This window comes from Tamandua tetradactyla, chromosome 13, assembly GCF_023851605.1.
Source record: "Tamandua tetradactyla isolate mTamTet1 chromosome 13, mTamTet1.pri, whole genome shotgun sequence".
Taxonomy (NCBI): domain Eukaryota; kingdom Metazoa; phylum Chordata; class Mammalia; order Pilosa; family Myrmecophagidae; genus Tamandua; species Tamandua tetradactyla.
The window spans coordinates 24,087,768-24,102,137 of NC_135339.1; the positions used below are offsets into that span (position 1 = coordinate 24,087,768).

Genomic DNA, 14,370 nt, shown 5'->3' on the forward strand with positions numbered 1-14,370 from the left:
TTTTTATACTGCTTTCACTGTCTTAAGCTGCTTTTGCCTGGAGGACAAATTCTGGGAGAGCAAACACTTTGGAGAACAGTTCCCACGTCAGTATTTCCTAGCTAGAACAAGACTGCCAGGAGTTTCTTCCATGGCTTCCCAAAGTCATGCTTTCTTGACTTAGTAGCTGCCAGGAAAATGCAGTGTTTTAATTATCCACCACTCTTCTGAGGAAGAGCACCATCCTGATGTCTCCTCTGCTGTCTTTTTCTGGGGCAGATTGGAAAAATGGCCACCCTGAAAGCCAGGTCCTCAGTGATCCAAAGTAGCTAATCAAAGGTTTTTATGTCCTTTTCTAGTACCAGCAAACTACCTCAGAGGCTGGATCTTACTGCTGCCTGCTGTGAGAGTAGGGGATGGAAAAAGATAACCACAGCAGGGAGAGAGCAATTTACCAACCTCTTCTTCCTGCTCTTCTCTGGCTGTTGTATAGTGTTCTACTGGACTCTGGAGTTTCTAAATAGTTGATACAGACAGTGCCTGACTGTTTAATAGTTGTTCTGGTGGAGGGACTGATTCCTGGGGCTTCCTACTCCATCTTACCACAATTCTTTGCTTCATCCTATAGTTTAATATTAGAAATTAATTTCCCTTTGAATATATTATTAAATTTGTTTACTATATTTTATTATAACTTGGGCCAGCATTATCCCCACTAGAGCACATTGCTCATTTATAACAGAAGTCATAATTCGATTTATATACACTTGATTTCCAAGAGAATTCCGAACTATAAAACTAGGCAAGCATATAGAACCTTTTGTTAAATCTTTCAACATCAGTTTTCTGATTAGGATACCAAATATAACCTCTAAATTATCAATAAGGTTATTTAAAAATTACTAATATTTGTCCACCTAACTCATAGTGCTTTGTAACAACATACAAGGCAATCTTTTCACCACAAATGTCTTCACTACTGCTGACATAGCAACAGACTAAAATAATCAGGAGAGTCAAACCTAAACTATAATTAGTTGTATATTATATCAAGCATCATACTATGAATGGATGAAATGTCAGATTTTTGATACTAATAAATATAAGTACTTATCCACTTAACTGATAAGACAACATGCTCAATTAAAGCCAAAATTCTCTTATATTAGGTTTTGAGACCAATAACTAGATTATAAGATTGAAAAGATCAGTGATATATTTAGCACATCATTACTTATGAATTACAATAGTTTGGTGTACATTAATTTCATTGATAAAAAAGTTTCTCTATTTTAGATTTTGGCATTACTCCCAAATTACAATCTATGGTCAATAAGAAACAGAGTGCAATATCTACTAAAATTTCACTGTGTATTCAAGATCCCTAGTATATGAGTCAATCTTTTACTAACATTTACAATATAATTATACCTTGATGGTTGCTTCATTTTGCCTAATGGATACACTTTTACCCTCTCTGGTCATAATGACAGATATGTTTATGTATCAGAGCAAGAGATTTCTGCTTTTCTTAAGTGACAAACTGCCTTCTTCACGGTGCATAGTTCTTTTCCATTTCATTACTGTCTTTTTATTTATTAAAAGCCTACTAGTAAAAAAAAACAAAAACAAAACCTACTAGTACTAAGGAAAGTTGAAGTGTATTTAGTGGTCTCTTTATATTACCTTATTTTTTCTAATAATTTTTTTAGTCAATAGTTTATTATGAAGCTTTTCAAACATGTAGTAAGCTGGAAATAATTTTACAATGAAAATCCTTATACCCATCGCCTATTTTCTACATTATAACATAGCTTCTTTTATCAGTTTAAAACGTATCACATTCTTCAACTTCATTTTCTCTACAAACTTCCTGGGCTGCTCTTAGATTTTGTACATACTTCTGCTTTTCATTTGTCACGCTGTATTTAATTATGTATCTCGATACCTGCCTCCCCCATTCAGAGTAATGATCATCCAAAGAGTACATTCATTTCTTTACATATTGGTATCCTCCCAGTATACTAGGAGAAAGCAGATGCTTAATAAATATTTGAGTTGACTTTCATTTTCTTTTTTATGCCTTAAAATATTTGACAAACTTTATAACGTTGCTTTGCGTTTCAGATTTCCCCTGGTAAGTATTAGAACTGATTTCCTATTTTACAACTAAACTACTCTGAGAAATAAGGAAGTAGTTATATCAATAAGCATTTTGGGATATATATATTCAGAGTGCAAATTTCTTCATATTTATATTTAATGGCTACTTTATTTTTGGCTGCTGTGGGCTTAAATATATTCATATTGTGTTGAGATAGCTATAAAATATACTTCTAATTATTATTACTATTTATTTATTTGTTTGTTTGCATGGGCAGGCACCAGGAATCGAACCTGGGTCTCTGGCATGGCAGGCAAGAACTCTGCCACTGCGCCACCATCACCTGCCCTAATTATTATTTTTAAACAGTAAAACACCCCAAGGCAGTGAAAAAAAATAGCCTGAGTTTAATTTTAAAAGACTCAACTATCCCATAAAATACAGCATTTGTACCTTTCAACATACATTTGTAAATTCAAAGCAACATAAAGATTAAGATATAGGGGAATGAAATCTGAATTTAAATTTCATGAGAGTGGGAACTTTTAATAAGTATTCGTCAAATGTATACCATAGCTGGTTTGAAAGATGTTTTTAAAGAGAGCAGAAGTGGAACTTTGTTTGGATGCTCTTTTTGGCCCATACTTTAGTTTGGCTATGATTCTTTTCATCACCTGAATTCATATTTCCTTTCCAAGAGAACCACTAAAATCTGTGTAATCTCAAAATCTGTCAATATAGTAATACTGGGGAAATATAAGTTAGTGTATTGGGAGAAAACTCCTTTGTTTGAAGTGGAATAAAAATTAGGAAAATACAGAGAACTTTTCAAAATATTTTATTTTTGCTGGCTGCTGGATAAACAGGTGTTAGTTATTTTATTCTCTATAGTTGATATAATGGAAGTATTTCATAGTTCTTTTTTAAAGGTTTTTTTTTTTCCAGCTTTGCTGATGCCTGGGTACTATGAGAACTCCATGCTTTTTATAGATACCTCCTACTCAAAATGTAGTCCATTAACCAGAACCATAATTTGTGAGAAAGGCAGAATCTCAGAATCTGCCTCGGACTTTCTGGATCTGAATCTGCATTTCAACAAGATCCCTAGGAAATTCACATGCATACATATTAAATTTTGAGAAGCACTGCTATAGCTCATCCAAATGAGATTCAAGGGGGTATATCAGTTAGTTAGGAGTTGTATTCTCAGACCCTTCACCTTCCTCATTTAGCAAGACTACAACACAAGCAAATAGGGCTCACAGGGAGGCAATATTACATTACAGAAAGAACACCACATTGAGAGTTTGAAAAGCTAAGTTCTAGGCTTATATTTAGTTGCTTGACCTTAGATCTTAGTTCTCCTCATATGCAAAATGAATGGGTTATACAAAATACATTTTAAAGCCCATCTACCTCTGAATTCAGATAATTCAAAGATACATTTATGAAAATAAATACTAATAAGTTTTTTTTAACAGCATATACACTACAAAGTAGTTTAGGGAAATGATTCAACTCTATATGATAGTTCAAGAAATTGGCTCTGGTTAATAGTATAGAGATCATGTCCATCAAATACTTTATACTGAGGTTTGAAAATCAATCTCTAGCTCATTTTCACACTTGGTTTCTAGAGGATGCATAGTGGTGAATAACTTGGGAAGTGGGTGGTTGCTATTAATAATTTCCTCATTGCTTCCTTCTTTCTTGAATATGAAAAAAAAACACAGGTAACAGACAGGATTCAGAAAAAAAGTAAAGTCAAATTCTGTATTTCATAAAAGAGAGAATGTGATTATTCTTAGGAAATCCATGGATGAAGTATTTAGAGATGATGTCTGAAACTGTCAAATGGATAAGGAAATAATACTGCACATGTATATACAGAGAAATAAAACAAACACAGAAAAATATTAACAATGATAAATTTAGGTATAAGGATCACATTGTATTCTTCCTGCACTTTTTCCGTAGGTGTGAAATTTTTTAAATAAAAAAAAGTTGAGGGAGAAAAATAATTAACATACATAAAATGCTTACTGACCCCAAAATGGCCTGTTGTATTCCTCTTTTTTAGAGTAAAATATAGTAATTTATTTTTCTGTAACCTTTAAAACGCATTGGAAAGGTTAAGATAGAAGGGGAAAATATCAGTATTTAGAAGATACCAGTATCTTACACTCCCATGTTGCTTTTTTATTCTGTTGTTTCCTTACAGACTTACTAATTTTTTTCTTAGCTAAGGCTAAATAAAGTCAAGTAGGGACAGAGGTAGTGCTGAAGAGTTTCTCACATCTTCCTTAAGTTAATGGAGTAAATAGTTTCAAACCAATGAGTAGCCTAGTGCGATTTTTCACTTTCGCTTTAGCTCCAGCTAATGAAAAAGAATGCAGTTACCACTCACAAATATAAATAACCACAGGCCTTTTTTACTCTCTGCAATGAGAGGGACACAACATCTGCTATAACAATCACTCTCCACCCTCCCATTTGTTGTGTGAGTATAGTAAATTTACACCATAAGAAGAACAAAACATACGAGAAAGTTGCAGCAAAATAGTCAGTTTTGTTTCAGAATTTCTTATCCATTTATTCTAAGTTATTTCACCTGATCAAAAACAAATAAAAATGCTGCCTGCATTTACAGCATAATTATCTTGCTTAGTTGGAAATCTCAAATTTGCATACGAGTAACAAACCTGTGCACTAGCTGTCTGGGAATGTTTCTTCAGCCCTTCCAGTCTCTACACAATAGGAACAGCGTAACAAGCCTTATTTGTTTTTAATGCTCTGGCCTTATACAAATACACGGATTTTGATGATCTCTCTTTCTTCCTTCTATCCTCATATTTAGCTAAGGGGATTTATTGGAATTATTTGTTTGACTTTTAAAAATATCCTTAACAGAGGGTGCAAGGGTAGCTCAGTGGTAGAATTCTCGCCTACCATGCGAGAGACCCAGGTTCGATTCCTGGTCCACGTACTTCCCAAAAAACAAGCAAGCAAAACAAACAAACAAAAATTCAACAAATGTTGTTGCAATAACAGGATACTCACATGGAAAAATAATGAAATGTGACCTCACCATACAGCATACTATATATATATATATATATTTTTTTTTTTTTAAACAAAACCATTCCAGGGTATAACTTCAGCCAATGAACACATTATTTATAATTAACACAAAAGAATAATAGTCATTAAAGGTCTTAATGTGGTACAAAGGAGAAGATCAAGTAAGACAATTATGATAATTTTCACACATAATTCAAAACTGAAAACATTCACCCCACAGAATGGTCCTCAGCCCTACTTGCCTGGCTCCAGCTGATTTCTCTGGTCTATTTGAGGATCATACAGGCAATAGTCTCTTAGAAAGTATTTCTAATCACAATTTTAGCCTGGAAAAATGGCAGATTCCTTAACTATCTAGAGAGAAAGACCCCCATTACCAGTATCACTATTATCCTCTACATTTTTTATGTATTCAAAAAGGCCTAATTTTCAATTTTTTTAATTATGTATCTGTGGCATGTTCTACAAACAATCTGAGACAATTACAACAAAATCATATACCATAAAATAGTGGTAAATTTTATAAAATTCTGAAATAGAAATTTAAAAATCAGGACCATGAAAAATACAAATACAAATACAAAACAAAGACTGAGAAAATGAAAATGTGGGCCATCAAGGCCTTCATAATTGTTATCCTAATATTCATATTTGACTATAAGCCTCTGTTGTAGGCAGAATAATCCTCTCCACCTCCCGGTCCCAAAGATGTCCATGTCCTAATTCATGATTCCTGTAAATATGTTAGGTTACATGGTGAGGGGGAATTAAGGTTCCAGACAGAATTAAGTTTTCAAATGTAATATTCTGCCAACTAAACACTGTCAAACAGTAAAGTATCTTTGATTCAGCCTAAACATTATCAAGTAATTAAAGAATGTTTGATTGATTGTTCTTCCTTCTGATGGTGAGGCCAATTTCATTTTAAGACTCTAAGCATGCAAATTAATCTTATTAAGAGTGATAGGAAAGGTTGGATTGGGCTGTTTTAACTCTTTGGAGTTATATAACCCAGCTGGTTTTTAAACCAGTTTTCCAGATGGAACATACAGTCTTCAAAAAGCTTCTCATGTGTAGTCCATTACATTTAATCATTGGATGATGTTTAAAATTATCTGATAACTTCACCACATTTTACATGAAGAGAATGGAAGCTCTGAGGACCAAATGTTTAGTTATAAAAAACTTTCAAAAATCCTACAAACGTTTTGCTCTAGGATTTTCATCATAGATCTCTGTTCACATTTTAGTCTGTTTTCTGCAATATAGGCACCCTGCACTTCTAGACAGAAATAATGACTTCTAGGAAGTTGGAAAGTTAACAAAAATTTTAAAATGCTTGAAAGATAAGGCGAAAATCTATTTTAGTTGGCAGAAAGGGCAGTGAATCTAGGAATAGAACTTGAGGTGCAAAGTTCAAATCCTGATTTTAATATTGAGTTGTTAGAAACAGGCTACTGTATGAAAACTAGTATCATACCAACAAAAAAAGGGGGGGAGGGAGAGAGGGGAGGGATAGTGGGAGGGGACGGGAGGGGAAAAAAAGAAAAGGAAAGGAAACACATAGAATATGGCAGCAAATAACTATTGATCTAAATACTGCGAAGCTTCACATTATTATCTGATTAAAAAAATTTAACTAGATGGACAAGTAAGGCTGAAAAGTGATGTTATCTGATCATAATCCAATAAAATACCAAGTAATTCTTCACTATGCCTCTCTTTCAAAGTAAAGCTGGAGTAATTATGACAAATTAATTACCTAAATATTTGCCTCCAGCAAGCAGAAGTATGAGGTCAAAAGTAAAACACAAAAATAAAATAAAACAAAACTAAATATTAAAAAAAAATACAAACAATAAAAAGGTAACACTAATAGTACCAAAAATATATATTTCCTTCCATCAATTGAGTGGGATGGCTCATGAGTATAGTCTGTTTAATAGGAAATGAGAAAAATTATTACTATCTAATCTAGTTTTCTCCCCACCCCCCTTAAGGTTTCTCATGGAATTCTTGTATGGCAGACCACTTCTTTTCATTTTAGCCACAACAAAATAAAAAAAAATTTGGTAAGTGACTGGGAAGGTCTTCCACACCACACAGGGAGGCCCTGGTTGCAAAGGCTGAAAATCTGAGACACAGAGAACAGGAGACCATCCAGCTAGTGCAAACAGCCTAATACAGCCCGTTCTAAATGAAATACGGAGCCCTCAGGAAGGAGTGTATGGACACGGAGATGGGGACAAAGAAGTAAACCAAGCCACTGAATGTGCTACACTCACATGCAGCACCCTCGCCCTATGACTCCCCCCATACCCCATGTACCAGAACCCTGCCACCTGACCCCACTGTGCTCCAAATATCCCTGCCCTGACACCCCCAACTCCTCTGCAGGCAGCAGCCTACACATTTCGGCTGCAGGCGTTCACCATCAAACCCTAGCAATACCTGCTTCAGGCCATGTAGTTGCACAACTCCACCCAGCCCCGCCCCCAGCCCCACTCTGTCCATGAGTACATCAGAGTCCGGCCCCTAAGATCCGGGCACTCATGCACCCATGCCACGCCCCTCACATCTGGGCAAACCAGACTTACACCTCCAGGCGACACCCGCCTCCAGCCCACACGGGCGCAACCTTTGACCTCTGCATAGGCATACACTAGGGCCCCGCCCCCAAGCCCAAGCACACCAGGCCCGGCCCTCCAGATCTGCACACATGCACAGTCACATCCTCCCCACCAGGCAGCCATGCATCTGTGCAGTGATCTCTTGACCCCTGCACTCCAAAGCCCTGCCCCACATACATGCACAACATTGCCCCAAACCCCAGGACAAGCGCCCTACTCCCACACCTGACAGTTGCTCACATGAGCATCTGTGCTACATAGCCCCTGCCCTGCACACACATGTACACCTGCCCCAACACACATCAGGCCCCTCCCACCCTATATCACCCACCCTTGACCCATACCCACAACCTCCATGATCCATGCCCACCCCTACACACTTGTGCATTTGCATCCCACGTGTGGACCACTCTCCATGTACAAGGACACACTTATGCCCTGCCCTCCCTGTGCCCCGATCTCTATGTTCTGTATCCCACACCCTCACATACACATGCTCTACATGCCCACCCACATCCTGCCTGCACACCAGCCCCCCTTACATCTGGAGAACACCCCCATCCACCTCCTGCTGCACCCTACCTCTGGCCTCCCATGCTGCACCCTGCTCCTGCACTCCAAGGCCTGCTTGAACTCCACCCCGACCTGACAGTTCCGGCACTACATCCCCACAACTCCACACCATGCACCCCATGATCACAGGCACCACTGTAACATCCCCAACCCATGCCCATAACTGCACTGCAACCTGTAACACTGTTGTGCCCCACCCAATGCCCTGCATCCTGCTCCACATCCATCCCACAAACACAAAGCTCTAGACTGCTGAAGGAAATTAACTTCCAAAGTATCTGTATCAAGATATTTTCATGACTTGAAGGAAACAGAAGAACACTAAGCATACCAAGATGCAGACAGATATAGCCCAGCTTAATGATCAAATTAAAGCAATGGAGGAGACACTAACTTTGTAAAACTAATTAAAATGTTCATCTAACTCTACTAAATAAAGTAAGTGGGATGGCTATTGACATAAAGGAGATCAAGAAGACACTAGAAGAGGATAAAGAGGAATCTGAAAGAATAAATAGAAAAAGAGCAGGTATTACAGAGATTAAAGATGCTATAGACCAAACAAAAATATATACTACAGACCCACTACAGCAGATTTAAAGAGGCAAAAGAAAGAATAAGCAAACCAGAGGACAGGATAATTGATTTCAAACACACAAGAGAGGAAATAGCAAAGAAGATGGAAAAATTTGAGTTGGATTTCAGGGAAATGACGGACAAAACAATGCCGTTCTAGTTTACTAGCTGCCGGAATGCAATACACCAGAAACAGAACGGCTTTTAAAGGGGGAATTTAATAAGTTGCCAGTTTACAGTTCGAAGGCCAAGAAGATGTACCAATTAAAGCAAGTCTACAGAAAAGTCTAATCTAAGGCATCCAGGGAAAGATACCTTGATTCAAGAAGGCAGATGAAGTTCAGAGTTTCTCTCTCATCTGGAAAGGCATATGGTGAACAGGGTCAGAGTTTTTCTCTCATCTGGAAAGGCACATGGTGAACATGGTCAGGGTTCCTTTCTCATCTGGAAGGGCACATGGCAAAACGGCATCATCTGCTAGCTTCTTCTCCTGGCTTCCTGTTTCATGAAGCTCCCCGGGAAGCATTTGCCTTCTTAATCTCCAAAGGTCACAGGCTGGTGGACTCTGCTTCTCGTGGCTATGTCGTTCTGCTCTGCTCTCTCTGAATCTCTCATTCTCCAAAATGTTTTCTCTTTTATCCAGTAAACCAATCAAGACCCACCCAAATGGGTGGAGACACATCTCTAATCCATGTTAACAACCACTCTTGATTAAATCATATAAGAAATGGCTGCCTTTACAAAATGGGATTAGGATTAAAACACGGCTTTTCTAGGGTACATACACCCTTTCAAACCAGCACAAAAGTGTACAAATGTAAGAATCATTGTTGTCCAGGAAGGAGAAGAGAAAAGGACTAGGAAGATCATCATTCCACATAATGGTGGAAACCCTTATAAAGAACATCTAAATGCAAATCGAAAAAGTGCAATAAATTCCAAATAGAATAAATCCAAATAGGCTTTCCCCAAGACATATACTGATCAGTCGGTAAAATGTTGTAAAGAAGTAGAAAATCTGAAAGAGGCAAAAGAAAACGATCTACTACTTACAAGGGAAACCACATCAGACTGAATCTGGACTACTCAACTGGTACTATGGAGGCAAGAAGGCAGTGGTTTGATATATTTGAGATCCTGAAAGAGAAAGAGTTCCAGCCAAGAATTCTGTACCCAACTGTCCTTCAAAACTAAGGAGAGATTAATATTTTCACAGACCAACAAATGCTAAATGATTTTCTCAACAACAGACCAGCCCTACAAGAAATACTGAAGGGAATTCTGTCAGCTTGAAAAAACTAGACAGGAGAGGGAGGTCTGGAGGAGGGCACAGAATTGAAGAATACCAATAAGGGTAACTTAAAGGAAAAAAAGAGAAAGAGGGAAAAGTATATATAGATCTGACAAGTAAAATCCAAAGGATAAGAAGATGGATTCAAGAAATGCCTTTACAGTAATAACTTTGAATGTTAACAGACTAGACCTACCAATTAAAAGATGTGGCAGAATGAATTAAGAAATATAATCCAGCTATATGCTGTTTACAAAAGACTCATATTAGATACAAGGATAGCAACAGACTGAAAGTGAAAAGAATGGAAAAAGATGTTCTATGCAAGGTGTAACCAGAAGAAAGCGGGAACTATACTAATATTAGACAAAATAGACTTTAAATGTAAAGATATCATAAGAGAAAAAGAAGGACACTATATATTAATGAAAGGGACAATTCACCAAGAAGAAATAACCATCATAAATGTTTATGCTCCCAATCATGGAGCTCCAAAGTACACGAGAGAGACACTGGCAAAACTGAAGGAAGCGATAGACATTTAAACAATAATAGTAGCAGACTTCAATATACCACTCTCTTCTATAAAGAACAACCAGACAGAAGATTAACAAGGAAATAGAGAACTTAAACAGCCTGACAAATGAATTAGACCTAACAGACATATACAGGTCGTTACACGCCAAGACACCAAGATATACGTTCCTCTCAAGTGCTCATGAACATTCTCTAGGATAAATCATATGCTGGGGAGCAAAACGGGTCTTTATGCATTTAAAAACATTGAAATTATTCAAAGCATTTTCTCTGATCAATGGAATGAAGCTGGAAATCAATAACCAGCAAAGTACGAGAATGTTCACAAATATATGGATATTAAACGACACGCTTTTAAACAACCAGTGGGTCAAAGAAGAAATTGTTAGAGAAATCATTAACTATCTGGAAACAAAACAAAATGAGAATATAACATATCAGAACTTATGGGATGAGGCAAAGGCTGTGCTGAGAGGGAACTTTATTGCCCTAAATGCCAATATTAAAAAAGAAGAACAAAAATCGAGGACTTAACAGCTCACCTGGAGGAACTTGAGAAAAAACAGCAAACTAACCCCCAAAACAAACAGCAGAAGAGAAATAACAAAGACTAAAGCAGAGTTAAATGAATGGGAGAAAAAAGAGCAACAGAATAAAAAAAAACCAAAAGCTGTTTCTTTAAGAAAATCAATAAAATCAATGGACCATTAGCAAGACTGACAAAGAAAAAAAAAGAGAGAGGATGTAAATAAAATCAGAAATGAGAGGAGGGTCATTACCATAGACTCTAAAGAAAGAGTCTCCCTTTCATTGGAGGAGAGGGAGACTCCTCCCTTTCATTGATCACTGGCATTTCAATCTAAATTTATTTTAACATTTGTTCCCCCTATTATTTATTTTTATTCCATATATTCTACTCATCTGTTGATAAGGTAGATAAAGGGAGCATCAGACACAAGGTTTTCACAATCACAAAGTCACTTTGTGAAAGCTACATCACTATACAATCATCTTCAAGAAACATGGCTACTGGAACACAGCTCTACATTTTCAGGCAGTTCCCTCCAGCCTCTCCATTACATCTTGAATAACAAGGTAATATCTATTTAATGCGTAAGAATAACCTCCAGGATAACCTCTCGACTCTGTTTGGAATCTCTCAGCCATTGATACTTTATTTTGTCTCATTTCACTCTTCCCCCTTTTGGTCGAGAAGGTTTTCTCAATCCCTTGATGCTGAGTCTCAGCCCATTCAAGGATTTCTGTCCCACGTTGCCAAGAAGGTCCACACCCCTGGGAGTCATGTCACACGTAGACAAGGGGAGAGCGGTGAGTTTTCTTGTTGTGTTGGCTGGAGAGAGAGGCCACATCTGAGCAACAAAAGAGGTTCTTTTGGGGGTGACTCTTAGACCTAATTTTAAGTAGGCTTGACCTATCCTTTGTGGGGTTAAGCTTCATACGAACAAACCCCAAGATTGTGAGCTCAGCCTATTGCTTTGGTTGTCCCCACTACTTGTGAGAATATCAAGAATTCAACTTGGGGAAGTTGAATTTTCTCCCTTTCTCACCATTCTCCCAAGGGGACTTTGCAAATACTTTTTTATTCACTATTCAAATCACTCTGGGATTTATTGGGGCATCACTCTGGACAAACCTACAAAATTTTATGCCCTACTCATTGTTCCATGTACTTAACGGGTTTCAATTAAGCTGACCACATAAGTTGTATGAACAGCACTAGTCAAAATATAAATTTTGTAACAAATATACATTTTTACTTTAGTCTCACACATAAGTTAAAATTTAAAAATATTAATTACCAGGGGAATTTTATCAAACATGCCAAAAAGAAGTAATACAAATCCTGCTCAAACTTGTCAAAAAAGTTGAGGAAAAAGGAACACTACGCTACCTACTCATTTTATTAAGCTAACATCACCATAATACAAAAACCGGGTAAAGATGCAATAAGAAAGGAAAACTACAGGCTAATCTCCCTAATGAACATAGATGTAAAGATTCTCAACAAAATGTTAGCAAATCGAATCCAGTAACACATTAAAAGATTTATACAACACGACCAACTGGTGTTTGTGCCAGGTTTCTCGTTTCAACACGAGAAAATCAATTAATGTAATACAGCAGATAAACAAATTGAAAGGGAAAAATCACATGATCATTTCTATTGATACTGAAAAAGCATTTAACAAAATTCAATATCCTTTTCTGATAAAAACACTTCAAAAGGTAGAAATCAAAGGTAACTTTCTCAGTATAATAAAGGGCATATATGAAAAACTCATAGCCAGCATCGTACTCAAAGGAGAGAGACTGAAAGCTTCCCCCCTAAGATTGGGAATGCGACAAAGATGCCCTCTGTAATCACTACTAATCAACATTGTACTAGAAATTCTAGCTATAGCAGTCATGCAGGGAAAAGGAATAAAAGGCATCCAAATTTGAAAGGAAGAAGTAAAACTTTCATTATTTGCAGATGACATGCTACAACACATGAAAAATCCTGAGAAATCTACAACAAAGATGCTTGAGCTAATAAGCAAATTCAGAAGGTGGCAGGATTTAAAATTAATATGCAAAAATCATATAGAATATGTAATATTTCTATATTCAAGCAATGACCTAACTGAGGAGTCGACAATTAAGGAAAAACTTCCATTCAAAATAGCAACTAAAAGAAGCAAGTATCTAGAAATGAATTTAACTAGGAATGTAATGGACATGTACACAGAAAACTATGTAACACTGCTAAAAGAAATCAAAGATCTAAATAGATGGAAACACATTTCCTGCTCATGGATAGGAAGGTTAAATGTAGTTAAGATGTCAATTCTACCCAAATTGATCTATAGATTCAACACAGTACCAATCAAAATTCCAACAACCTACTTTGAACACTTGGAAAAGTTAGTTACCGAATTCATCTGGAAGGGAAAGAGATCCTGAATAGCTAAAAGCATCCTACAAAAGAAGAACGAAGTAAGAGGATTAACACTTCCTAATTTTAAAATTTATTATAAAGCCACAGTGGTCAAAACACCATGGTACTGGCACAAAGACAGAAATATTGACCAACGGAATACAATCAAGAGTGCAGAAATAGACCACCAAATCTATGGTCAACTGATAGACGACAAGAGCCTTAAATCCACTGAACTGTGACAAAATGGTCTTTTCAATAAATGGTCATGGGGGAACTCGGTATCAATAGTCAAAAGAATGAAATAAGACCCTTACCTTACACCCTATATAAAAATTAACTCAAAGTGGATCAAAACCTAAATATAAGAACCACTACCACAAAATTCCTAGAAGAAAATGTAGGGAAACACCTTCAAGATCAAGTAACAGGAGGTAGCTTCCTAAACTTTACACCCAAAGCACAAGCAACAAAAGAAATAAATGGGAACTCCTCAAAATCAAATGCTTTTGTGCTTCAAAAAAGAATTTGTGAAAAAGGTGAAGTGGGGTGCAAGGGTAGTTCAGTGTAGAATTCTCACCTGCCATGCAGGAGTTCCAGGTTGGAGTCCCAGTCCATACACTTCCCCCAAACAACCAACCAACAAACCAAACAGACACAA

General features: G+C 36.9%; 1 protein-coding gene and 1 non-coding gene across 4 annotated transcripts in view; one reads left to right on the forward strand and one right to left on the reverse strand.

Annotated features, from left to right (window-relative positions):
• Window positions 1-14,370, reverse strand: part of MCU (mitochondrial calcium uniporter) — a 273,983-nt gene that overhangs the window by 74,536 nt on the left and 185,077 nt on the right. The gene's annotated exons all lie outside the window — the stretch shown is intronic.
• Window positions 4,999-5,071, forward strand: TRNAG-ACC (transfer RNA glycine (anticodon ACC)). The gene has a single exon. It is a non-coding gene; the product is annotated as a tRNA-Gly (tRNA).